Raw genomic sequence first — 23,260 nt, forward strand, 5'->3', positions numbered from 1 at the left:
GATCTCGAACTGAAACCTGGCTGAGCCATGAAGAATATGTCTGCCTGAATGAATCGACTCCTCCAAGTCATATTAATACTCACATTCCTCGAGGCACCGGTCGAGGAGGTGGAGTAGCAGCCATCTTTGAATCGAGCCTATTAATGAATCCTAAACCAAAATTACACTACACCTCATTTGAAAGCCTTGTTCTTAGTCTTTCACATCCAACCTGGAAAACACTACAGCCAATTCTATTTGTGATTCTGTACCGGCCACCAGGTCCATATTCAGAGTTTATATCTGAATTCTCAGAATTTATATCAAGTTTGGTTCTTAAAACTGATAAAGTTATTATTGTAGGAGATTTTAATATCCATGTGGATGTTGATAATGATTGCCTTAGTGCTGCATTCATCTCCTTGTTGGACTCGATTGGCTTCTGTCAGAGAGTACAGAAACCCACTCACAGCTTTGGCCACACGCTTGATCTTGTTCTTACTTATGGCGTTGACATTGAGCATTTGAACGTCTTTCCCACAGAATCCTCTTCTGTCAGACCACAACCTCATCACTTTTGAATTTATACTACCGGGTGTACTGTTAGTCAAAAGTTTCTACACCAGATGTCTAACTGACAGTGCTGTAGCTAAATTTAAAGAGCGATTCCTTCTGTATTTGATTCAATACCACGTCTCAATATAACAGAGGACTCCTGGTCTAACTTTAGTCCGTCCCAGATTGATCATCTTGTTGACAGTGCCACAGGCTCTCTGAGAATGACACTGGACTCGATAGCCTCTGAAGAAGAAGACAGTGAGGAAGAGGAGGTTTGCTCCTGGTATAACCCTCAGACCCGCAAACTAAAGCAAGCGTCAAAGCTTGAACGCATATGGCGTTCAACTAATCTGGAAGAATCCCGCTTAGTTTGGCGAGATAGTCTTAAAATTTATAAGAAGGCCCTCCGTAATGCCAGAGCAGCCTATTACTCGTCAGTAATAGAAAAATAAGAACAACCCCAGGTTTCTCTTCAGCACTGTAGCCAGGCTGACAGAGAGTCACAGCTCTGTGGAGCCGAGCATTCCTATAAACCTCAGTGGTAATGACTTCATGAACTTCTTTAATGAAAAGATTTGAACTATTAGGGACAAGATTAATAATCTCTTGCCCATAACCAGTGCCAATCTGTCCTCAAGTGGAATGGCCTTGAAACCGCTGTATGCCCTGGTGTATATTTGAGGGCTTTTCTCCCATCAACCGTGACCAATTATCTTCAACGGTTTCTACTTGAACACGTCTACCTGTCTCTTGGACCCCATCCGGCGAGGCTGCTTAAAGACGTTTTGCCTTTAATTGGCAGCTCTCTATTAGATATTATCAATGTGTCTCTGCTAACAGGCCACGTACCACACTCCTTCAAAGTGGCTGTTATTAAACCTCTCCTGAAGAAGCCCACTCTGGATCCAGAGGTGTTGGCTAACTACAGACCGATCTCTCACCTCCCCTTCCTCTCCAAGATCCTTGAGAAAGTGGTCGCAAATCAGTTGTGCGACTTTCTACATCATAATAGTTTATTTGAGAAATTTCAATCAGGATTTAGAAAACACCACAGCACCGAGACGGCACTGGTGAAAATTACAAATGACCTCTTAATGGCAGCAGATAAAGGACTCCTCTCTGTCCTGGTCTTGTTAGACCTTAGTGCTGATAGAGGACTCCTCTCTGTACTGGTCTTGTTAGACCTTAGTGCTGCATTCGACACCATTGACCATGACATCCTGTTACAGAGACTGGAGCAGTCGATTGGCATTTCAGGCACGGCACTAATTTGGTTTAAATCCTATTTATCAGATCGATCTCAGTTTGTATTTGTAAACGATGACGCCTCGATAACCACCAACGTTAATCACGGAGTTCCACAAGGTTCTGTGCTTGGACCAATTTTATTTACCTTATACATGCTTCCTTTGGGCAATATTATCAGGAAACACTCCATAAACTTTCATTGTTATGCAGATGATACTCAACTATATTTATCGATAAAACCAGAGGAGAGCAACCAACTCTGTAAAATTCAAGCATGTCTTAAAGACATAAAAACATGGATGACCTGCAACTTTGATGTTAAACTCAGACAAAACCGAAGTAATTTTAATCGGCCCTGAGCACCTCAGAGATCAATGATCTGGTGATGTGGATTCTGTAGACGGCATTGCCCTGGCATCCAACACCACTGTAAAGAATCTTGGCGTTATCTTTGATCGGGACTTGTCCTTTAACTCCCACGTAAAGCAAATCTCAAGGACTGCATTCTTTCATCTACGTAATATTTCAAAAATCAGGCGCATCTTGTATCAAAAAGATGCAGAAAAATTGGTTCAGCGTTCGTTACTTCGAGACTGGATTACTGCAACTCCTTATTATCAGGCTGCTCTAATAAATCTCTTAGGTCCCTCCAGTTGATCCAGAATGCTGCAGCTCGTGTTCTCACTAAAACTAAGAAAAGAGATCACATCACTCCTGCACTAGCTGCTCTGCACTGGCTCCCAGTAAAATCAAGAATCACTTTTAAAATTCTTCTCTTAACCTACAAAGCCTTGATTGGTGATGCTCCATCATATCTTAAGGAGCTTGTAGTACCATATTGCCCCACTAGAGAGCTACGCTCACTAAATGCGGGACTACTTGTAGTTCCTAGAGTCTTAAAAAGTAGAATGGGAGCCAGAGCCTTTATGTATCAAGCTCCTCTTTTCTGGAACCAGCTTCCAATTTCAGTCCGGGAGGCAGACACAGTCACCTCGTTTAAGAGTAGACTTAAGACCTTCCTCTTTGACAGAGCTTATAGTTAGGGCTGAATCAGGTTCACCTGGTCCAGCCCCTTGATATGCTGCTATAGGCTTATAGCTGCCGGGGGACGTTTTAGGATGCACTGAGTACCTATCTCCTCTTTTTTCTCTCCTTAAGGATGAATTTTCATCTCTCAATCAAACGTTACTAACTCTGCTTTCTCCCCGGAGTCCTTTTGACTTCACGTCTCATGGGGTCATCGGACCCTATGAGATGGCATAGATCCTATCTGCCTGATGGATCGTCTGGGTCGTGGAATTCCTGCTCCTGACTGCGCCACTGTCCTGTTGAGACTCCGCCCACTGTTGAGACTCCGCCCACTCCTCCTCCCCACCGCCATCTGCCTGATGGATCGTGGAGGTCTCCATCGTGGAATATGCCTCCTATGAACTATTCATACACTCTGTCATATTCATTGAATGTATTTTAACTCTAAATCTGTCCTTCTGTACACATTACATATATTGCATCTGTCCATCCTGGAGAGGGATCCTCCTCTGTTGCTCTCCTCCAGGTTTCTTCCCTTTTTTTCCCCCTGTAGGGTTATTTGGGAGTTTTTCCTGGTCCGATGTGAGGTTTTGGGGCAGGGATGTCTATGTGTACTGATTGTAAAGCACTCCGAGACAAATTTGTAATTTGTGAAATTGGGCTATACAAATAAACTGAATTGAAACTGAATTGAATGATAGCAAGCGCTTACATTGACAAGGCCTTAAAGTGGCCACAAATCAAGTCTGAAGATGCGAAAGCACTGAATACTTATGCTATATTTCTGACTGGATGTCGTAACACAATGGAAGATGTGGAGTTCATGGCGGAGATGGATAATCCCACAAATATGAGAATTGTGGTTTCCAAATTGCCATATAAAATGAAAGAGAGATGGCGCAATGTAGCATTTGACCTCAAGGAAGGGAGAGGGCACAGAGCAAGATTTGCTGATCTTGTTAACTATATTGACCGTCAAGCAAAGATCGCCATGGACCCACTCTTTGGAGACTTCCAAGACAGACACACATCTACAGTCAGCAAAGGCAAGGAAAAGGAGAAACTTTTCAAAAGTGGAACGAGAGGAAGCAACCGCAACAAATGTGTGGATGGAGAGGAAAAGGCCGGATGCAACAACATGGCAGGCCAACCCAGTTAAGGCAGCTAACGCCTTCGAACCGCCATGTCTTTTCTGTCAAAAGAATCACACATTGGAATCGTGCAGCAAGATTAAAGGGCTAGCACACAGGGATCGTGTAGAATTCTTGAAAACAAAGGGAATATGCTTTGGATGTTTAACACGAGGACACCTTAGCAAAACGTGCAAGAAGAGGATGGTGTGCACACAGTGCTCCCAGAAACACCCAGACATCCTTCACATAGCGAAAGAAGCCAACACGTATATTTCATATAAAGTGGCGAGTGAGGACAGTTCTTCAAATGAAGAGGTCTCAGGAGCCCAGAACTCAGTTAAACCAGAAATAGTTGGCTATGCTGGGACAGGAAACACAGAGTGCTATCGATTGTACCAGTGAAAGTAAGATCCTGTAAAGGTGGAAGGTGTATAGAGACGTATGCTTTTATAGATCCTGGAAGTACAGCTACGTTCTGTACAGACGAGCTTCGAAAGAGGCTGAACATTAAAGGAAAACCGACTCAGATATTATTGAGCACTATGGCTCAAGATAAACCTGGTGAGCAGAAGCTAATCAACAGTCACATGCTCTCAGAACTGGAGGTGTGCAGCCTTGAGGACACGAGGTACGTCCAGCTACCCAAAGTCTTCACGCACAGCAGCATCCGGTCCAAAAGGAAAACATTCCGATGCAACAACATCTGCAAAAATGGCCGTATCTGCATGAAGTAACCTTACCACACGTCAACGCTGAGGTAGAACTTCTCATTGGAGCTAACATCCCAAAGGCAATGGAGCCGTGGCAGATAATTAATAGTCGGGATGATGGGCCCTACGCTGTGAGGACTGGACTGGGCTGGATGGTGTGTGGACCCGCAAAGAACGAGACGACTGATTCCAAGATGGAGTCGGCTCATTACAGCGTAAACCGAATTTCAGTGTCTGAACTAGAACAGCTCATGGTTCAGCAGTACAACACAGACTTTCCAGAATGGCGCTATGATGACAAGGAAGAGATGTCGCAAGAAGACAAGCAGTGTATGCACTCAGTGCAACAGACAACAAAGTTTGTGGATGGACATTACTGCATAGGACTTCCATTGAAACATGAAGCAGCTAACATGCCAAGTAACCGCTGTATGGCAGCACAGCGAGCTGCTAGTTTGAAGAGAAAACTGAAAAAGAATGATGTCTTTCTTGAAGACTATAAAGGCTTCATGAAAAGCATATTGGATAAAGGCTCCGCTGTTGAAGTTCCTGAGGAGCAGCTTGACCGTGATGACGACAGGGTGTGGTACGTTCCTCACCACGGGGTGTACCACCCGAAGAAAAAGAAAATTCGTGTCGTCTTTGACTGCACTGCTTCTTTTCAAGATGTGTCATTGAATGGACAATTATTGCAGGGACCTGACCTCACCAATACACTCATTGGTGCCTTACTGAGGTTCCGTGGGAATCCAGTAGCCATGATGGCGGACGTTGAATCGATGTTCTACCAGGTCAGAGTTCCAGAGATGGATGCAGACCTATTGAGATTTCTGTGGTGGCCAGACGGCGACCTGAGTGCGCCGATAAAGGAGTATCGGATGGAAGTTCACCTTTTTGGAGCCACTTCGTCTCCCAGTGTCGCTTCTTATGCTTTGAGGAGAACAGCGGAGGATAGAAGAGACACAGCAGATCCAGAAGCTGTTGAAACGGTTCTGAGAAACTTCTATGTGGATGACTGTTTAAAATCTACACCTACGGAAGAAGAAGCCGTTGTCTTGGTTAGGAATCTGCGGGACTTGTGTGCTGAAGGAGGCTTTAACCTCACAAAGTGGGTGAGCAATAGTAGAACAGTCTTGCTGTCCATCCCTACAGAGCACCGAGGCAGCGAGCTAAAAGACCTTGATCTCACGCACGATGTCTTACCGACTGAACGAGCTCTTGGCGTACAGTGGAGCACAGAAGATGATACATTCACATACAGTATCAAGCTGCAGCACAAGCCATTGACCAGAAGAGGTATCCTCTCAGTCGTAAACTCCATCTATGACCCTCTTGGCTTTCTTGCTCCAGTCATATTACCTGCCAAGCTTCTGTTAAGAGATCTTTGTAAAGAAAAGCAAGAATGGGATGAAGAAATCAGTGTTGGAAAATCCAATCAATGGTGCAAATGGCTGGAAAACCTCACGCACCTCTCGGACTTCCGTATAGATAGGTGCGTTAAGCCTATGGGATTTGGACAGGAAGTGAAAGCACAGTTGCATCATTTTTCTGATGCCAGCGAGAGTGCCTATGGCACAGCATCTTACCTTGTGCTGGTAAATGAGCAAGGCAAACCCCACTGTTCCTTTGTGATGGGGAAATCGAGAGTTGCCCCGCTTAAACAGGTCACTATACCAAGACTTGAATTAACTGCAGCAGTTATCGCAGTTAAGGTGGACAAAATGCTACAAGAGGAGTTGCAAATCCCTCTTCAGCGGTCCATCTTCTGGACTGACAGTACGACAGTTCTGAAATACATTGACAACCGGACGTCACGCTTCAAAACCTTTGTGGCAAACAGGATTAATCTCATTCAAGAGGCTACCAAACCGTCACAGTGGAGGTATGTCAGAACATCACAAAATCCTGCTGATCAAGCCACCAGAGGCATGAAAGTTAAGAGCTTCATAGAAGACGATGTGTGGAACAAAGGACCTCAGTTTCTGTTGTGGCCAGAGAGTGAATGGCCACAGAGGCCGGATAAGGAGAAGCAAGACACGCAGCCAGATCCAGAGGTCAGAAACATGGCTGTGTACGATCCTTGCCGAGGAGAGTGCTGACCCTGTGAACAAACTGCTTCAGTACTACTCAAGTTGGGACAGACTGAAGAGAGCAGTTGCATGGATTTTGAGAGTCAAGGAAACTCTGATCCACCTGAAGGACAAAAGAAAAGAATTACAGCACTCCATTGGTCAAGTCAAAGAAAATCCACAAATACTGAAATTACGCATGCAGCAAAAAATGAAAAAAGTCAAATCTGACGTAGAAAAGAACACACTAAGCTGGGAACAGTTGCTGGCTGCAGAAGTGGAAGTTATCCGACATAGTCAGAAGCAATGGTTTCCTGATGAAGTGAAGGCCCTCTACGGTAGTGGAACTGTCAAGAGAAGTAGTCAGCTATACAAACTTGATCCCACTTTGCAAGATGGCATCTTAAGAGTTGGAGGACGACTGGATAAATCCACCATGACAGAAGGTGCCAAACACCCATCAATTCTGTCAAAAGACTCCAGAGTCGCCTCCCTCATTTTGCTTGATCTGCATGAAAAGACTGGACATTGTGGGCGCAACTACATGTTGTCGCACCAAGACAAAAGTTTTGGATTCCGAAAGCAACCTCAGCCATCAGAAAACTGATCTCAAGATGCACAGTCTGCAGGAAACTCAAAGGCAGAGTGGGAGAGCAAAAGATGGCGAATCTGCCGGAAGATCGTCTAACACCAGACCAGCCACCATTTACCAATGTGGGCGTCGATTACTTTGGCCCCTTTGAAGTCAAACGGGGCCGGAGCACTGTCAAAAGGTACGGTGTAATGTTTACCTGCCTCGCCATGAGAGCAGTGCATATAGAGATAGCAGACAGTCTTGACTCCAGCTCTTGCATCAACGCCATACGCCGCTTCATAAGTAGAAGAGGCCAGGTCTCCATCATGCGCTCTGACAATGGCACAAACTTTGTCGGCGCAGAAAAAGAGTTGCGAGTGGCCATTGAGAGCTTGAATGAGTTAAAGATTGAAAAAACTTTGCAAAAAAAAGGCATTAAATGGATGTTCAACAGCCCGGCTGCTTCCCACCAAGGAGGAGTTTGGGAGCGGCAGATTCGTACTGCACGGAGAATCCTTGGCGCACTTGTGAGAGAACAGACCGTCACTGACGACGACCTCCAGACACCGATGTGTGAGGTCGAAAGTATCATTAATGGATGACCATTCACGAGTCCGTCCGATGACTCATGCCACATGGAGCCTCTGACGCCCAATCATCTGCTGTTGATGAAAGTGCAACCCAACATGCCACCGGGAACCTTCAACGAGAACGATCAGTATGCAAGAAGACGCTGGAGGCAAGTACAGAACCTCGCAGATCTGTTTTGGACCAGATGGACTCGAGAATACTTACCTCTCCTCCAGGAACGGCAGAAATGGTCAAAGTTGAAGAGAAACTTCCAGCATGGAGATGTGGTGCTAGTAGTCGACAGCTCGTCACCACGAAACACATGGATGATGGGAAGGATAACCCAAACCATACCGGACTCCAGTGGAACTGTACGCAGAGTGAAGCTGCAGACTCAAACCAGAATGCTGGAGAGACCCTTCAACAAGCTGTTTACTGCAAGAAGCAACGTGAACACAAGAAGACCAGATGATGAAGAAATGTTTTTTAAAAAAGACTGTTAAACAAGACTTAGATTAGCAGTGATTATGAAGATTGGTTTAGTTTGATACTTGACTCAGTTGTTGGCTCTTTGAATTTAAGTTATTTGGTAATGGTGTAATCTTTAAGCTTAACCATTAGGGGCCGGATATGTAAGAGCCACAAGTGTGTTTTTAGTATATTCAAGTTTCAGAATTGTTTATAATTTAATATTTAGATTTATGCTCATTTTGGAGGAACTATAAGTTGTATATATTAAAAGATCTTTATGTTAATGACTGACGCTCGGGCCAGGCTATTTAATGATGTCATGACGGCAACAGGTGTAGAGCAGAGCCGCATTAGACATGAGAGATATAGTTTTTTTACCGTAAGACCATGAGATCGTTTTGAACGTTTATTATTTGTATACTTTGTCAGCGTTTTTTGCTGTTTAAAATAAAATCGAAAGAAAAGGAAATGAACGGTCTCCTGTCATGCGCGTGAGAGGAAACTCATTGTGTCTGCAGCTCTTTAGCGGATTAAGAAAACAACGATGGAACGCCGCTACAACCACCATAGTACCACTAATACCACCATAGTACCACTAATACCATCATAGTACCACTAATACCACCATAGTACCACTAATACCACCATAATACCACTAATACCACCATAGTACCACTAATACCACCATAGTACCACTAATACCACCATAATACCACTAATACCACCATAGTACCACTAATACCATCATAGTACCACTAATACCACCATAATACCACTAATACCACCATAGTACCACTAATACCACCATAATACCACTAATACCAGTAGTTGTGTAGGTGTGTTGGAGAGACGCACCTCGTTTACCTGCAGGCCATAAGCCCCGCCCTCTCAGGTGAGAGTGGTTATGTAAGGAAGGTGCTGCAGGCGAGGGATTCACCTGAATGCTGACAGGTTCCTGACGGGGGGGGCTGTGTGTGTGTGTGTGTGTGTGTGTGTGTGTGTGTGTGTGTGTGTGTGTGTGTGTGTGTGTGTGTGTGTGTGTGTGTGTGTGCATGTCTGTGTGTGTGTGTGTGTGTGTGTGTGTGTGTGTGTGTGTCTGTGTCTGTGTTTGTGTGTGTGTCTGTGTGTGTGTTTGTTTGTGTGTGTGTGTGTGTGTGTGTGTCAGTCATCTGACTCTGGAAGGCTTAGCTCCGCCCCCTAGGGTCATCAGAAAACAACATGGAGTCGTTTGTCTTCAGATTCTCAAATAAAAGCCGAGCAGCAGGTTTTGGCCCCGAGGCCCCGAGGGGGAACCGGGTCCCCGGACCAGTTAGTCTGGATCCAGCAAAACCACTTGAGTCCACAACACAGCAGTCCAACCCACTTTATATCTGTGTTGAGTACTAATACACATTATACTGGTACTATTGTACAGTAAGAGTACTAATACACATTATAAAGGTACTATTGTACAGTAAGAGTACTAATACACATTATACTGGTACTATTGTACTGTAAGAGTACTAATACACATTATAAAGGTACTATTGTACAGTAAGAGTACTAATACACATTATACTGGTACTATTGTACTGTAAGAGTACTAATACACATTATAAAGGTACTATTGTACAGTAAGAGTACTAATACACATTATACTGGTACTATTGTACAGTAAGAGTACTAATACACATTATAAAGGTACTATTGTACAGTAAGAGTACTAATACACATTATAAAGGTACTATTGTACAGTAAGAGTACTAATACACATTATACTGGTACTATTGTACAGTAAGAGTACTAATACACATTATAAAGGTACTATTGTACAGTAAAATTACACATTATACTGGTACTATTGTACAGTAAGAGTACTAATACACATTATAAAGGTACTATTGCATCATCATGTAAAACATCTGAAGTCAGTGATTGATACCATAACGTGTCCTGATGGTTGAATCTTTAAAGAGACGATCTGGATCTGAAGGAGACCCGAGGACCCGAGGACCTTTCACCTGGCGGGGCCGGAGGAGGACCCACAGAACCGGACCATCAGGTCCGCGTGGCGCCGGGCCCCCGAGACGCCCCGGGGCCGGAACTCCTCTTGAAGGGCCGCTCCAACCGGTCTGCTCTGGGCCCCCGGGCCGCCCTCTGACCCACTGCGCCTCCTCGTATAAGGAGGCGCCGCCGCCGCTCCTCACTCGGCTCAGACCCTCAGCCATGACCTCCTTCTCCCCCCGCGGCAGCTCGTCCTCCATGAGGAGCTCCTCCTCGGCCCGGCGGCTCGGGCAGCGTGTCCTCCTCCTCCTCCTCCTCCTCCTCCTCCTCCTCCTTCAACCTTCAACCTCTACGATGCCGTCGACGTGTCCGACAACAAGAAGGCCGCCATGCGGAACCTGAACGAGCGCCTGGCCTCCTACCTGACATTTGGAACCGGTCCTCCAGACCTGAACCCGAGTCCTGCAGGCGTGGTTTAGTGAGCGGGTTCTTCATCTGGTCCACCTCCGGACCTTCAGACCAGTTTCTGAAACGCACCCTGGTGTTTTCTGCAGGTACGACAACGAGATGGCCATGCGGCAGTCGGTGGAGGCCGACATCGCCGGGCTGAACAGGGTCCTCCAGGACCTGGTCCCCATGCGGACCCAGGCGGGGGGCAGGCGGACGTGGAGGTGGACTCCGCCCCTCAGGAGGACTTGTCCGGAGTCAGAGGACACGACGAGGCCGCCGCCAACAAGAACCGCAAAGGCCAAGGTGAGACCCCACAGTCTGGTTCCCTGTCCTGGATGTGGTCCCCGCCCCCCCCGCCGGTCCTGATCCTTAACGCCAGGGACCCTCGTTCCTCACAGTCCGCCCCGAGCTGAACAAAGAGGTGTCCGTGAGCACGGAGACCCTGCAGACGTCCAGGAGCGAGATCGGAGAGGTCAGGCCTCCAGAGTCTGGAGATCAAACTGCAGGCTGAGAGGAGCAAGGTGACCACACCCCGATCCACGACACGGGGCCCCGTCGGGCCCCCGGAGCACACGGAGCCGGGTCAGAACCGCAGTCACCGACTGTCCTCTTCCCCCGGAGCAGACAGGAGCCCTGGAGGCCTCTCTGGCTGAGACCAGGAGCCGCGACTCCAACATGCTGACGGGCTACCAGCGGCAGGTGGCGGCCCTGGAGGAGCAGCTGGCCCCGCTGAGGGCCGATCTGGAGGGCCAGAGGCTGACCGACGCCGAGCTGCTGGACATCAAGACCCGGCTGGAGCTGGAGATCGCCGAGTACCGCCGGCTGCTGGACGGGGAGAGGTGAGGGGCACCCACGCGCATGTTAGCGTAGCCTGTTAGCCCCTTAGCCTGTTTGCGTAGCCCGTCTTCTAGGCTGTTAGCATAGCCTGCAAGCCTGTTAGTGTAGCCCATCAGCCTGCTAGGCTGTTAGTATAGCCCCTTAGCCTGTTAGCATGTTAGCCTGTTAGCCTGTTGGCGTCACCCATTAGCCTGTTAGCATGCTAGCGTAAGGTAACGGCCAGGGAACATGTTAGCCTGATGATGAATCACAACCATCCCATAATAGTTGAGATGTTTCATCTGGATTTTTCTATCACTTAAAGTCCTTAAATCAGCTGTTAGATTCACTCACATGGTAACGTCGTATGATGTTGCTATGACAACCACAGACTCAGTTTGAGTGAATGTAAAGAATTCTCGCGCTGTGTCTCCGTCCTGCAGCTCCACCTCCAGCTCCAGCTCCACCTCCAGCTCCACCTCCAGCTCCAGTTCCAGCTCCACCTCCAGCTCCAGCTCCACCTCCAGCTCCACCTCCAGCTCCAGCTCCACCTCCAGCTCCACCTCGAGCTCCAGCTCCACCTCCAGCTCCACCTCCAGCTCCACCTCCAGCTCCACCTCCAGCTCCACCTCCAGCTCCACCTCCACCTCCACCTCCAGCTCCACCTCCAGCTCCACCTCCAGCTCCAGCTCCACCTCCAGCTCCACCTCCACCTCCACCTCCTCCAGCTCCACCTCCAGCTCCACCTCCACCTCCACCTCCAGCTCCACCTCCAGCTCCACCTCCAGCTCCACCTCCACCTCCAGCTCCACCTCCAGCTCCACCTCCAGCTCCACCTCCACCTCCAGCTCCACCTCCAGCTCCAGCTCCACCTCCACCTCCACCTCCAGCTCCACCTCCAGCTCCACCTCCAGCTCCAGCTCCACCTCCAGCTCCAGCTCCACCTCCAGCTCCTCCAGCTCCACCTCCAGCTCCACCTCCAGCTCAACTCCACCTCCAGCTCCAGCTCCAGCTCCACCTCCAGCTCCACCCACCACTCCACCACCGCCTCCAGCTCCACCTCCACCTCCACCTGCAGCTCCAGCTCACCTCAGCTCCACCTCAGCTCCACCTCCACCTCCAGCTCCAGCTCCAGCTCCACCTCCAGCTCCAGCTCCACCTCCAGCTCCACCTCCAGCTCCAGCTCCACCTCCAGCTCCACCTCCACCTCCAGCTCCAGCTCCAGCTCCACCTCCAGCTCACCTCCACCTCCAGCTCCACCTCCAGCTCCAGCTCCACCTCCACCTCCACCTCCCTCCACATCCAGCTCCAGCTCCACCTCCACCTCCAGCTCCACCTCCACCTCCAGCTCCAGCTCCACCTCCAGCTCCACCTCCAGCTCCAGCTCCACCTCCAGCTCCACCTCCACCTCCAGCTCCAGCTCCACCTCCAGCTCCACCTCCACCTCCAGCTCCACCTCCAGCTCCAGCTCCACCTCCAGCTCCAACTCCACCTCCAGCTCCAGCTCCACCTCCAGCTCCACCTCCAGCTCCAGCTCCAGCTCCACCTCCAGCTCCACCTCCAGCTCCACCTCCAGCTCCACCTCCAGCTCCACCTCCACCTCCAGCTCCACCTCCACCTCCAGCTCCACCTCCAGCTCGACCTCCACCTCCAGCTCCACCTCCAGCTCCACCTCCACCTCCACCTCCAGCTCCACCTCCAGCTCCACCTCCAGCTCCACCTCCACCTCCAGCTCCACCTCCAGCTCCACCTCCAGCTCCAGCTCCACCTCCAGCTCCACCTCCACCTCCACCTCCAGCTCCACCTCCACCTCCAGCTCCAGCTCCACCTCCAGCTCCACCTCCAGCTCCAGCTCCACCTCCACCTCCAGCTCCAGCTCCAGCTCCACCTCCAGCTCCACCTCCACCTCCAGCTCCACCTCCAGCTCCACCTCCAGCTCCACCTCCACCTCCAGCTCCACCTCCACCTCCAGCTCCAGCTCCACCTCCACCTCCAGCTCCACCTCCAGCTCCACCTCCAGCTCCACCTCCAGCTCCAGCTCCACCTCCAGCTCCAGCTCCACCTCCAGCTCCAGCTCCACCTCCAGCTCCACCTCCAGCTCCAGCTCCAGCTCCACCTCCAGCTCCAGCTCCACCTCCAGCTCCACCTCCAGCTCCACCTCCACCTCCAGCTCCACCTCCAGCTCGACCTCCACCTCCAGCTCCACCTCCACCTCCACCTCCAGCTCCACCTCCAGCTCCACCTCCAGCTCCACCTCCAGCTCGACCTCCACCTCCAGCTACACCTCCACCTCCACCTCCAGCTCCAGCTCCACCTCCACCTCCACCTCCAGCTCCACCTCCAGCTCCACCTCCACCTCCAGCTCCACCTCCACCTCCAGCTCCACCTCCAGCTCCAGTTCCAGCTCCACCTCCAGCTCCAGCTCCACCTCCACCTCCAGCTCCACCTCTAGCTCCACCTCCAGTTCCAGCTCCACCTCCAGCTCCACCTCCAGCTCCACCTCCACCTCCAGCTCCACCTCCAGCTCGACCTCCAGCTCCAGCTCCACCTCCAGCTCCACCTCCAGCTCCACCTCCAGCTCCACCTCCAGCTCCACCTCCACCTCGACCTCCAGCTCCACCTCCAGCTCCACCTCCAGCTCCACCTCCACCTCCACCTCCAGCTCCACCTCCAGCTCCACCTCCAGCTCCAGCTCCACCTCCAGCTCCACCTCCACCTCCAGCTCGACCTCCACCTCCAGCTCCACCTCCAGCTCCAGCTCCACCTCCAGCTCCACCTCCACCTCCAGCTCCACCTCCAGCTCCAGCTCCACCTCCAGCTCCACCTCCAGCTCCAGCTCCACCTCCACCTCCACCTCCAGCTCCAGCTCCACCTCCAGCTCCACCTCCACCTCCAGCTCCAGCTCCACCTCCAGCTCCACCTCCAGCTCCAACTCCACCTCCAGCTCCACCTTCAGCTCCAGCTCCAGCTCCACCTCCAGCTCCACCTCCACCTCCAGCTCCACCTCCAGCTCCAGCTCCACCTCCAGCTCCACCTCCAGCTCCACCTCCAGCTCCACCTCCAGCTCCAGCTCCACCTCCAGCTCCACCTCCACCTCCAGCTCCACCTCCAGCTCCACCTCCAGCTCCACCTCCACCTCCAGCTCGACCTCCACCTCCAGCTCCACCTCCACCTCCACCTCCAGCTCCAGCTCCAGCTCCAGCTCCACCTCCACCTCCAGCTCCAGCTCCACCTCCAGCTCCACCTCCACCTCCAGCTCCAGCTCCACCTCCAGCTCCACCTCCACCTCCAGCTCCACCACCTCCAGCTCCACCTCCACTCCAGCTCCAGCTCCACCTCCCAGCTCCACCTCCACCTCCACCTTCAGCTCCAGCTCCACCTCCAGCTCCACCTCCAGCTCCACCTCCACCTCCAGCTCCACCTCCACCTCCACCTCCAGCTCCACCTCCAGCTCCAGCTCCACCTCCAGCTCCACCTCCACCTCCAGCTCCACCTCCAGCTCCACCTCCACCTCCAGCTCCAGCTCCACCTCCAGCTCCACCTCCACCTCCACCTCCAGCTCCAGCTCCACCTCCAGCTCCAGCTCCACCTCCAGCTCCAACTCCACCTCCAGCTCCAGCTCCACCTCCAGCTCCACCTCCAGCTCCAGCTCCAGCTCCACCTCCAGCTCCAGCTCCACCTCCAGCTCCAACTCCACCTCCACCTCCAGCTCCAGCTCCACCTTCAGCTCCAGCTCCACCTCCAGCTCCACCTCCACCTCCAGCTCCACCTCCAGCTCGACCTCCACCTCCAGCTCCACCTCCAGCTCCACCTCCACCTCCACCTCCAGCTCCACCTCCAGCTCCACCTCCAGCTCGACCTCCACCTCCAGCTCCAGCTCCACCTCCAGCTCCACCTCCACCTCCACCTCCAGCTCCACCTCCACCTCCAGCTCCAGCTCCACCTCCAGCTCCACCTCCAGCTCCAGCTCCACCTCCAGCTCCAGCTCCACCTCCAGCTCCACCTCCAGCTCCACCTCCAGCTCCACCTCCAGCTCCACCTCCAGCTCCACCTCCACCTCCAGCTCCAGCTCCACCTCCACCTCCAGCTCCACCTCCAGCTCCACCTCCAGCTCCAGCTCCACCTCCAGCTCCACCTCCAGCTCCAGCTCCACCTCCAGCTCCAGCTCCACCTCCAGCTCCAGCTCCATCTCCAGCTCCACCTCCAGCTCCAGCTCCAGCTCCACCTTCAGCTCCAGCTCCACCTCCAGCTCCACCTCCAGCTCCACCTCCACCTCCAGCTCCACCTCCAGCTCGACCTCCACCTCCAGCTCCACCTCCAGCTCCACCTCCACCTCCAGCTCCACCTCCACCTCCACCTCCAGCTCCACCTCCAGCTCCACCTCCACCTCCACCTCCAGCTCCACCTCCAGCTCCACCTCCAGCTCCACCTCCACCTCCAGCTCCAGCTCCACCTCCAGCTCCACCTCCACCTCCAGCTCCACCTCCACCTCCAGCTCCACCTCCAGCTCCAGTTCCAGCTCCACCTCCAGCTCCAGCTCCACCTCCACCTCCAGCTCCACCTCCAGCTCCACCTCCAGCTCCACCTCCACCTCCACCTCCAGCTCCACCTCCACCTCCAGCTCCACCTCCTCCTCGACCTCCAGCTCCACCTCCAGCTCCACCTCCAGCTCCACCTCCACCTCCAGCTCCACCTCCACCTCCAGCTCCAGCTCCAGCTCCACCTCCAGCTCCACCTCCAGCTCCACCTCCAGCTCCACCTCCACCTCCAGCTCCACCTCCACCTCCAGCTCCACCTCCAGCTCCACCTCCAGCTCCACCTCCACCTCCAGCTCCACCTCCAGCTCCACCTCCACCTCCAGCTCCACCTCCAGCTCCACCTCCAGCTCCACCTCCAGCTCCAGCTCCACCTCCAGCTCCAGCTCCACCTCCACCTCCAGCTCCACCTCCAGCTCCACCTCCAGCTCCACCTCCACCTCCACCTCCAGCTCCACCTCCACCTCCAGCTCCACCTCCACCTCCACCTCCAGCTCCAGCTCCACCTCCAGCTCCACCTCCAGCTCCACCTCCACCTCCACCTCCAGCTCCACCTCCACCTCCAGCTCCACCTCCAGCTCCACCTCCAGCTCCACCTCCACCTCCAGCTCCACCTCCAGCTCCAGCTCCACCTCCAGCTCCACCTCCACCTCCAGCTCCAGCTCCACCTCCAGCTCCACCTCCACCTCCAGCTCCAGCTCCACCTCCAGCTCCACCTCTCCACCTCCAGCTCCAGCTCCACCTCCAGCTCCACCTCCAGCTCCAGCTCCACCTCCAGCTCCACCTCCAGCTCCACCTCCAGCTCCACCTCCACCTCCAGCTCCACCTCCACCTCCAGCTCCACCTCCAGCTCCACCTCCAGCCCCACCTCCAGCTCCAGCTCCAGCACCACCTCCACCTCCAGCTCCACCTCCACCTCAGCTCAGCTCCAGCTCCACCTCCAGCTCCCAGCTCCACCACCAGCTCCAGCTCAGCTCTCCACCTCCAGCTCCACCAGCTCCCTCCACCCACCTCCAGCTCCACCCAGCTCCCTCCAGCTCCACCCCTCCAGCTCCACCTCCAGCTCTCCACCTCCAGCTCCACCTCCAGCTCCACCTCCCAGCTCCACCTCCAGCTCTCCAGCTCCACACCTCCAGCTCCCTCCAGCTCCACCTCAGCTCCACCTCAGCTCCAGCTCACCTCCAGCTCCACCTCCAGCTCCAGCTCCAGCTCCACCTCCAGCTCCACCTCAGCCTCAGCTCCACCACCTCCCTCCACCTCAGCTCCACCAGCTCAGCTCCTCCAGCTCCACCTCCACCTCCAGCTCCACCTCCAGCTCAGCTCCTCCAGCTCCAGCTCCACCTCCACTCCAGCTCCAGCTCCACCTCCAGCTCCAGCTCCACCTCCAGCTCCAGCTCTCACCTCCAGCTCCACCTCCAGCTCCCACCTCCAGCCCAGCACCTCAGCTCAACTCCACCTCCAGCTCCAGCTCCACCTCCAGCTCCACCTCCCTCCACCCTCCACCTCCAGCTCCACCTCAGCTCCCAGCTCCAGCTCCACCTCCAGCCCAGCTCCACCTCCAGCTCCCACCACCTCCTCCAGCTCCACCTCCAGCTCCACCTCCACCTCCCAGCTCCACCTCCACCTCCAGCTCCTCCAGCTCCACCTCCACCTCCAGCTCCACCTCACCTCCACTCCACCTCCAGCTCCACCTCCACCTCCATTCCCAGCCCCAGCTCCACCTCCAACCACCTCCAGCTCCACCTCCCAGCTCCAGCTCCACCCTCAGCTCTCAGCTCCACCCAGCTCCACCTCCAGCTCCACTCCCACAGCTCCACCTCCAGCTCCACTCCAGCTCAGCTCCAGCTCCAGCTCCACCTCCAGCTCCACCTCCACCTCCAGCTCCTCAGCTCCTCCACCTCCAGCTCTCCACCTCCAGCTCCACCTCCAGCTCCACCTCCAGCTCCAGCTCCACCTCCAGCTCCAGCTCCACCTCTCTCAGCTCCAGCTCCAGCTCCACCTCCAGCTCCACCTCCACCTCCAGCTCCACCTCCACCTCCACCTCAGCTCAGCTCCAGCTCCACCTCCACCTCCACCTCCAGCTCCACCTACAGCTCCACCTCCACCTCCAGCTCCACCTCCAGCTCCAGCTCCACCTCAGCTCCAGCTCCACCTCCACCTCCAGCTCCACCTCCAGCTCCACCTCCAGCTCAGCTCCAGCTCCTCCAGCTCCACCTCCAGCTCCACCTCCAGCTCCACCTCAGCTCACCTCCACCTCCACCTCCACCTCCAGCTCACCTCAGCTCCACCTCCTCAGCTCCACCTCCCTCCACCTCCAGCTCCACCTCAGCTCCTCACCTCCAGCTCCAGCTCCACCTCCTCCACCTCCAGCTCCACGTCCAGCGCCAGCTCCACCTACAGCTCCACCTCCAGCTCCAGCTCCACCTCACCAGCTCCTCCCTCCACCTCCACCTCACCTCCAGCTCACCTCCAACCACCTCCAGCTCCAGCTCCACCTCACCTCCACTCCCAGCTCCACCTCCAGCTCCCTCCACCTCCCTCCACCTCCACGCTCCACCTCCAGCTCCACCTCCACCTCCACCTCCACAGCTCCAGCTTACACCTCCAGCTCCACCTCCACCTCCAGCTCAGCTCCACCTCCAGCTCCAGCTCCACCTCAGCTCCAGCTCCAGCTCCACCTCCACCTCCAGCTCGCTCAGCTCCACCACTCCAGCTCCACCTCCAGCTCCAGCTCCACCTCCAGCTCCACCCTCAGCTCACCTCCAGCTCTCAGCTCAGCTCCTCCACCTCCAGCTCCACCTCCACCTCCAGCTCCAGCTCATCCACCTCCACCTCCACCTCCAGCTCCAGCTCCACCTCCACCTCACCTCCAGCTCCTCCTCCAGCTCCAGCTCCACCTCCAGCTCACCTCCTCCAGCTCACCTCAGCTCCTCCACCTCCACCTCAGCTCCACCTCAGCTCAACTCCACCTCCACCTCAGCTCCACCAACTCCACCTCCAGCTCCACCTCCAGCTCAGCTCCACCTCCAGCTCCACCTCCAGCTCCAGCTCCACCTCCAGCTCCACCTCCTCCCTCACCTCCAGCTCCACCTCCAGCTCCACCTCCCCACCTCCACCTCAGCCCAGCCTCCTCCAGCTCCACTCTCTCAGCTCCACCTCCACCTCCACCTCCAGCTCCACCTCCAGCTCCACCTCCAGCTCCACCTCTGGCTCCACCTCCACCTCCAGCTCCAGCTCCAGCTCCAGCTCCAGCTCCACCTCCACCTCCAGCTCCAGCTCCACCTCCAGCTCCACCTCCACCTCCAGCTCCTCCACCTCCAGCTCCACCTCCACCTCCACCTCAGCTCCCTCAGCTCCACCTCCAGCTCCACCTCCAGCTCCACCTCCACCTCCAGCTCCAGCTCCACCTCCACCTCTCCAGCTCCAGCCCACCTCAGCTCCACCTCCCTCCACCTCCAGATCCCGCTCCGCCTCCAGGTCCAGCTCCACCTCCAGCTCCAGCTCCACCTCCAGCTCCACCTCCACCTCCAGCTCCACCTCCACCTCCAGCTCCACCTCCAGCTCCAGCTCCAGCTCCACCTCCACCTCCACCTCCAGCTCCACCTCCAGCTCCACCTCCACCTCCACCTCCACCTCCAGCTCCACCTCCAGCTCCACATCCAGCTCAGCTCCACCTCCACCTCAGCTCCACCTCCAGCTCCAGCTCCACCTCCAGCTCCACCTCCACCCAGCTCCACCTCAGCCACTCCACCTCCAGCTCCACCCACCTCAGCTCCAGCTCCACCTCCAGCCCTCCACCTCCACCTCCAGCTCCTCCAGCTCCACTCCACCTCCCTCCAGCTCCACCTCCAGCTCAGCTCCCACCTCCACCTCCCACCTCCAGCTCCAGCTCCACCCCTCCAGCTCACCTCCACCTCCAGCTCCACCTCCAGCTCCCTCCACCTCCAGCTCCACCTCCACCTCCAGCTCCCTCCAGCTCCCTCCCTCCAGCTCCATCTCCAGCTCCACCTCCAGCTCCAGCTCCAGCTCCACCTTCAGCTCCAGCTCCACCTCCAGCTCCACCTCCAGCTCCACCTCCACCTCCAGCTCCACCTCCAGCTCCAGCTCCACCTCCACCTCCAGCTCCAGCTCCACCTCCACCTCCAGCTCCAGCTCCAGCTCCACCTCCAGCTCCAACTCCACCTCCAGCTCCACCTCCAGCTCCACCTCCAGCTCCACCTCCACCTCCACCTCCACCCAGCTCCAGCTCCCATCCACCTCCAGCTCCAGCTCCACCTGCACCTCCACCTCCAACTCCAGCTCCACCTCAGCTCCACCTCCACCTCCAGCTCCACCTCAGCTCCACCTCCAGCTCCACCTCCAGCACCACCTTCAGCTCCACCTCCACCTCCACCTCCCTCCACCTCCAGCTCCAGCTCCACCTCCAGCTCCACCTCCTCCAGCTCCACCTCCAGCTCCACCTCCTCCAGCTCACCTCCAGCTCCACCTCAGCTCCACCTCCACAGCTCCACCTCCACCTCCACCTCAGCTCAGCTCCACCTCCACCCACCTCCACCTCCAGCTCCACCTCCACCTCGACCTCCACCTCCAGCTCCACCTCCAGCTCTCCACCTCCAGATCCAGCTCCTCCTCCAGCTCCACCTCCAGCTCCACCTCCAGCTCCACCTCCACCTCCAGCTCCACCTCCAGCTCCCGCTCCACCTCCCGCTCCACCTCCACCTCCACCTCCAGCTCAGCTCCTCACCTCCAGCTCCAGCTCCACCTCCAGCTCCACCTCCAGCTCCAGCTCCACCTCAGCTCCACCTCCACCTCCAGCTCCACCTCCAGCTCCAGCTCAGCTCCCACCTCCAGCTCCACCTCCACCTCCAGCTCCACCTCCACCCAGCTCCAGCTCCACCTCCAGCTCCACCTCAGCTCACCTCCACCTCCAGCTCCTCCACCTCAGCTCCACCTCCCACCTCAGCTCCACCTCCACCTCCAGCTCCACCTCCTCCTCGACTCCACCTCCAGCTCCAACTCCACCTCCAGCTCCAGCTCCACCTCCACCTCCAGCTCCACCTCCACCTCCAGCTCCACCTCCACTCAGCTCCACCTCCAGCTCCAGCTCCACCTCCACCTCCAGCTCCACCTCCAGCACCTCCACCTCCAGCTCCACCTCAGCTCCAGCTCCACACCTCCAGCTCCACCTCCAGCTCCAGCCTCCAGCTCCACCTCCAGCTCCAGCTCCACCTCCACCTCCCTCCAGCTCCACCTCCAGCTCCACTCCAGCTCCACCTCCACCTCAGCTCCACCTCCAGCTCCAGCTCCACCTCCAGCTCCCTCCAGCTCCACCTCCCAACTCCACCTCCAGCTCCCTCACCTCCACCTCAGCTCCAGCTCCACCTCAGCTCAGCTCCACCTCTCCAGCTCCACCTCCACCTCAGCTCCACCTCCAGCTCCACCTCCAGCTCCAGCTCACCTCCAGCTCCACCTCCACCTCCACCTCCAGCTCCAGCTCCACCTCCCCAGCTCCACCTCCAGCTCCACCTCACCTCCAGCTCCAGCTCCCTCAGCTCAGCTCCACCTCCAGCTCCAGCTCCCCTCCAGCTCCACCTCCAGCTCCACCTCAGCTCCAGCTCCACCTCCAGCTCAGCTCCACACCTCAGCTCCACCTCCAGCTCCACCTCCAGCTCCACCTCCCAGCTCCACCTCCAGCTCCACCTCCACCTCCAGCTCCACCTCCCACCTCAGCTCCAGCTCCACCTCAGCTCACCTCCTCCAGCTCCACCTCCCAGCTCCACCTCCAGCTCCACCTCCACCTCCAGCTCCACCTCCAGCTCCACCTCCAGCTCACCTCCTCCTCCACCTCCAGCTCCACCTCCAGCTCCACCTCCAGCTCCACCTCAGCTCCACCCTCCAGCTCCACCTCCGCTCAGCTCCACCTCCACCTCCAGCTCCAGCTCCACCTCCAGCTCAGCTCCACCTCCAGCTCCACCTCCACCTCAGCTCCACCTCCAGCTCCACCTCCTCCAGCAGCTCCACCTCCAGCTCACCTCCAGCTCCACCTCCAGCTCCACCTCCCAGCTCCACCTCCACCTCCAGCTCCTCCAGCTCCACCTCCAGCTCCACCTCCAGCTCCACCTCCAGCTCCACCTCACTCCACTCCACCTCCACCTCAGCTCCACCTCCACCTCCACCTCCACTCCACCTCCCCACCTCCAGCTCCAGCTCACCTCCCAGCTCCACCTCCTCAGCTCCACCTCCAGCTCTCCAGCTCCAGCTCCACCTCCAGCTCACCTCAGCTCCAGCTCCACCTCCAGCTCAGCTCCACCTCCAGCTCCAGCTCCAGCTCAGCTCCACCTCCAGCTCCAGCTCAGCTCCACCTTCCCAGCTCCACCTCCAGCTCCACCTCCAGCTCCAGCTCCACCTCCAGCTCCAACTCCACCTCCAGCTCCACCTCCACACTCCTCAGCTCACCTCCACCTCACCTCCAGCTCCACCTCAGCTCCACCTCCAGCTCCCTCCACCTCCACCTCCAGCTCCACCTCCACCTCCACCTCCACCTCACTCCACCTCTCCCTCCAGCTCCACCTCCAGCTCCACCTCAGCTCCACCTCCCAGCTCCTTCTCACCTCCAGCTCCACCTCCTCCACCTCCAGCTCCCTCCACCTCAGCTCCACCTCCAGCTCACCTCCAGCTCCACCTCCACCTCCACCTCAGCTCCACCTCCACCTCCAGCTCCACCTCCAGCTCCACCTCAGCTCCACCTCCACCTCCCTCCACCTCCAGCTCCCTCCAGCTCCACCTCACCTCCGCTCCAGCTCCACCTCCACCTCCAGCTCACCTCACCTCCACCTCCAGCTCACCTCCAGCTCCACCTCCACCTCCAGCTCCCTCAGCTCCACCTCCAGCTCCAGCTCCAGCTCCACCTCCAGCTCCACCTCCAGCTCCTCCACCTTCCACCTCAGCTCCACCTCAGCTCCACCTCCAACTCCCACCTCCAGCTCCAGCTCCACCTCCAGCTCCAGCTCACCTCTCCACCTCCAGCTCCACCTCCAGCCTCCAGCTCCACTCCACCTCCAGCTCCACCTCCACCTCCAGCTCCAGCTCCACCTCCAGCTCCACCTCCACCTCAGCTCCAGCTCCAGCTCCACCT

At 56.0% G+C, this 23,260-nt stretch overlaps 1 pseudogene; it reads left to right on the top strand.

Annotated features, from left to right (window-relative positions):
* The first annotated feature begins 4,489 nt into the window (after nucleotides 1–4,489).
* Nucleotides 4,490–23,260, top strand: part of LOC130188435 (keratin, type I cytoskeletal 13-like) — a 35,358-nt pseudogene continuing 16,587 nt past the window's right edge.

The sequence above is a fragment of the Pseudoliparis swirei genome, chromosome 23 (assembly GCF_029220125.1).
Source record: "Pseudoliparis swirei isolate HS2019 ecotype Mariana Trench chromosome 23, NWPU_hadal_v1, whole genome shotgun sequence".
In the NCBI taxonomy this organism is placed as follows: Eukaryota; Metazoa; Chordata; class Actinopteri; order Perciformes; family Liparidae; genus Pseudoliparis; species Pseudoliparis swirei.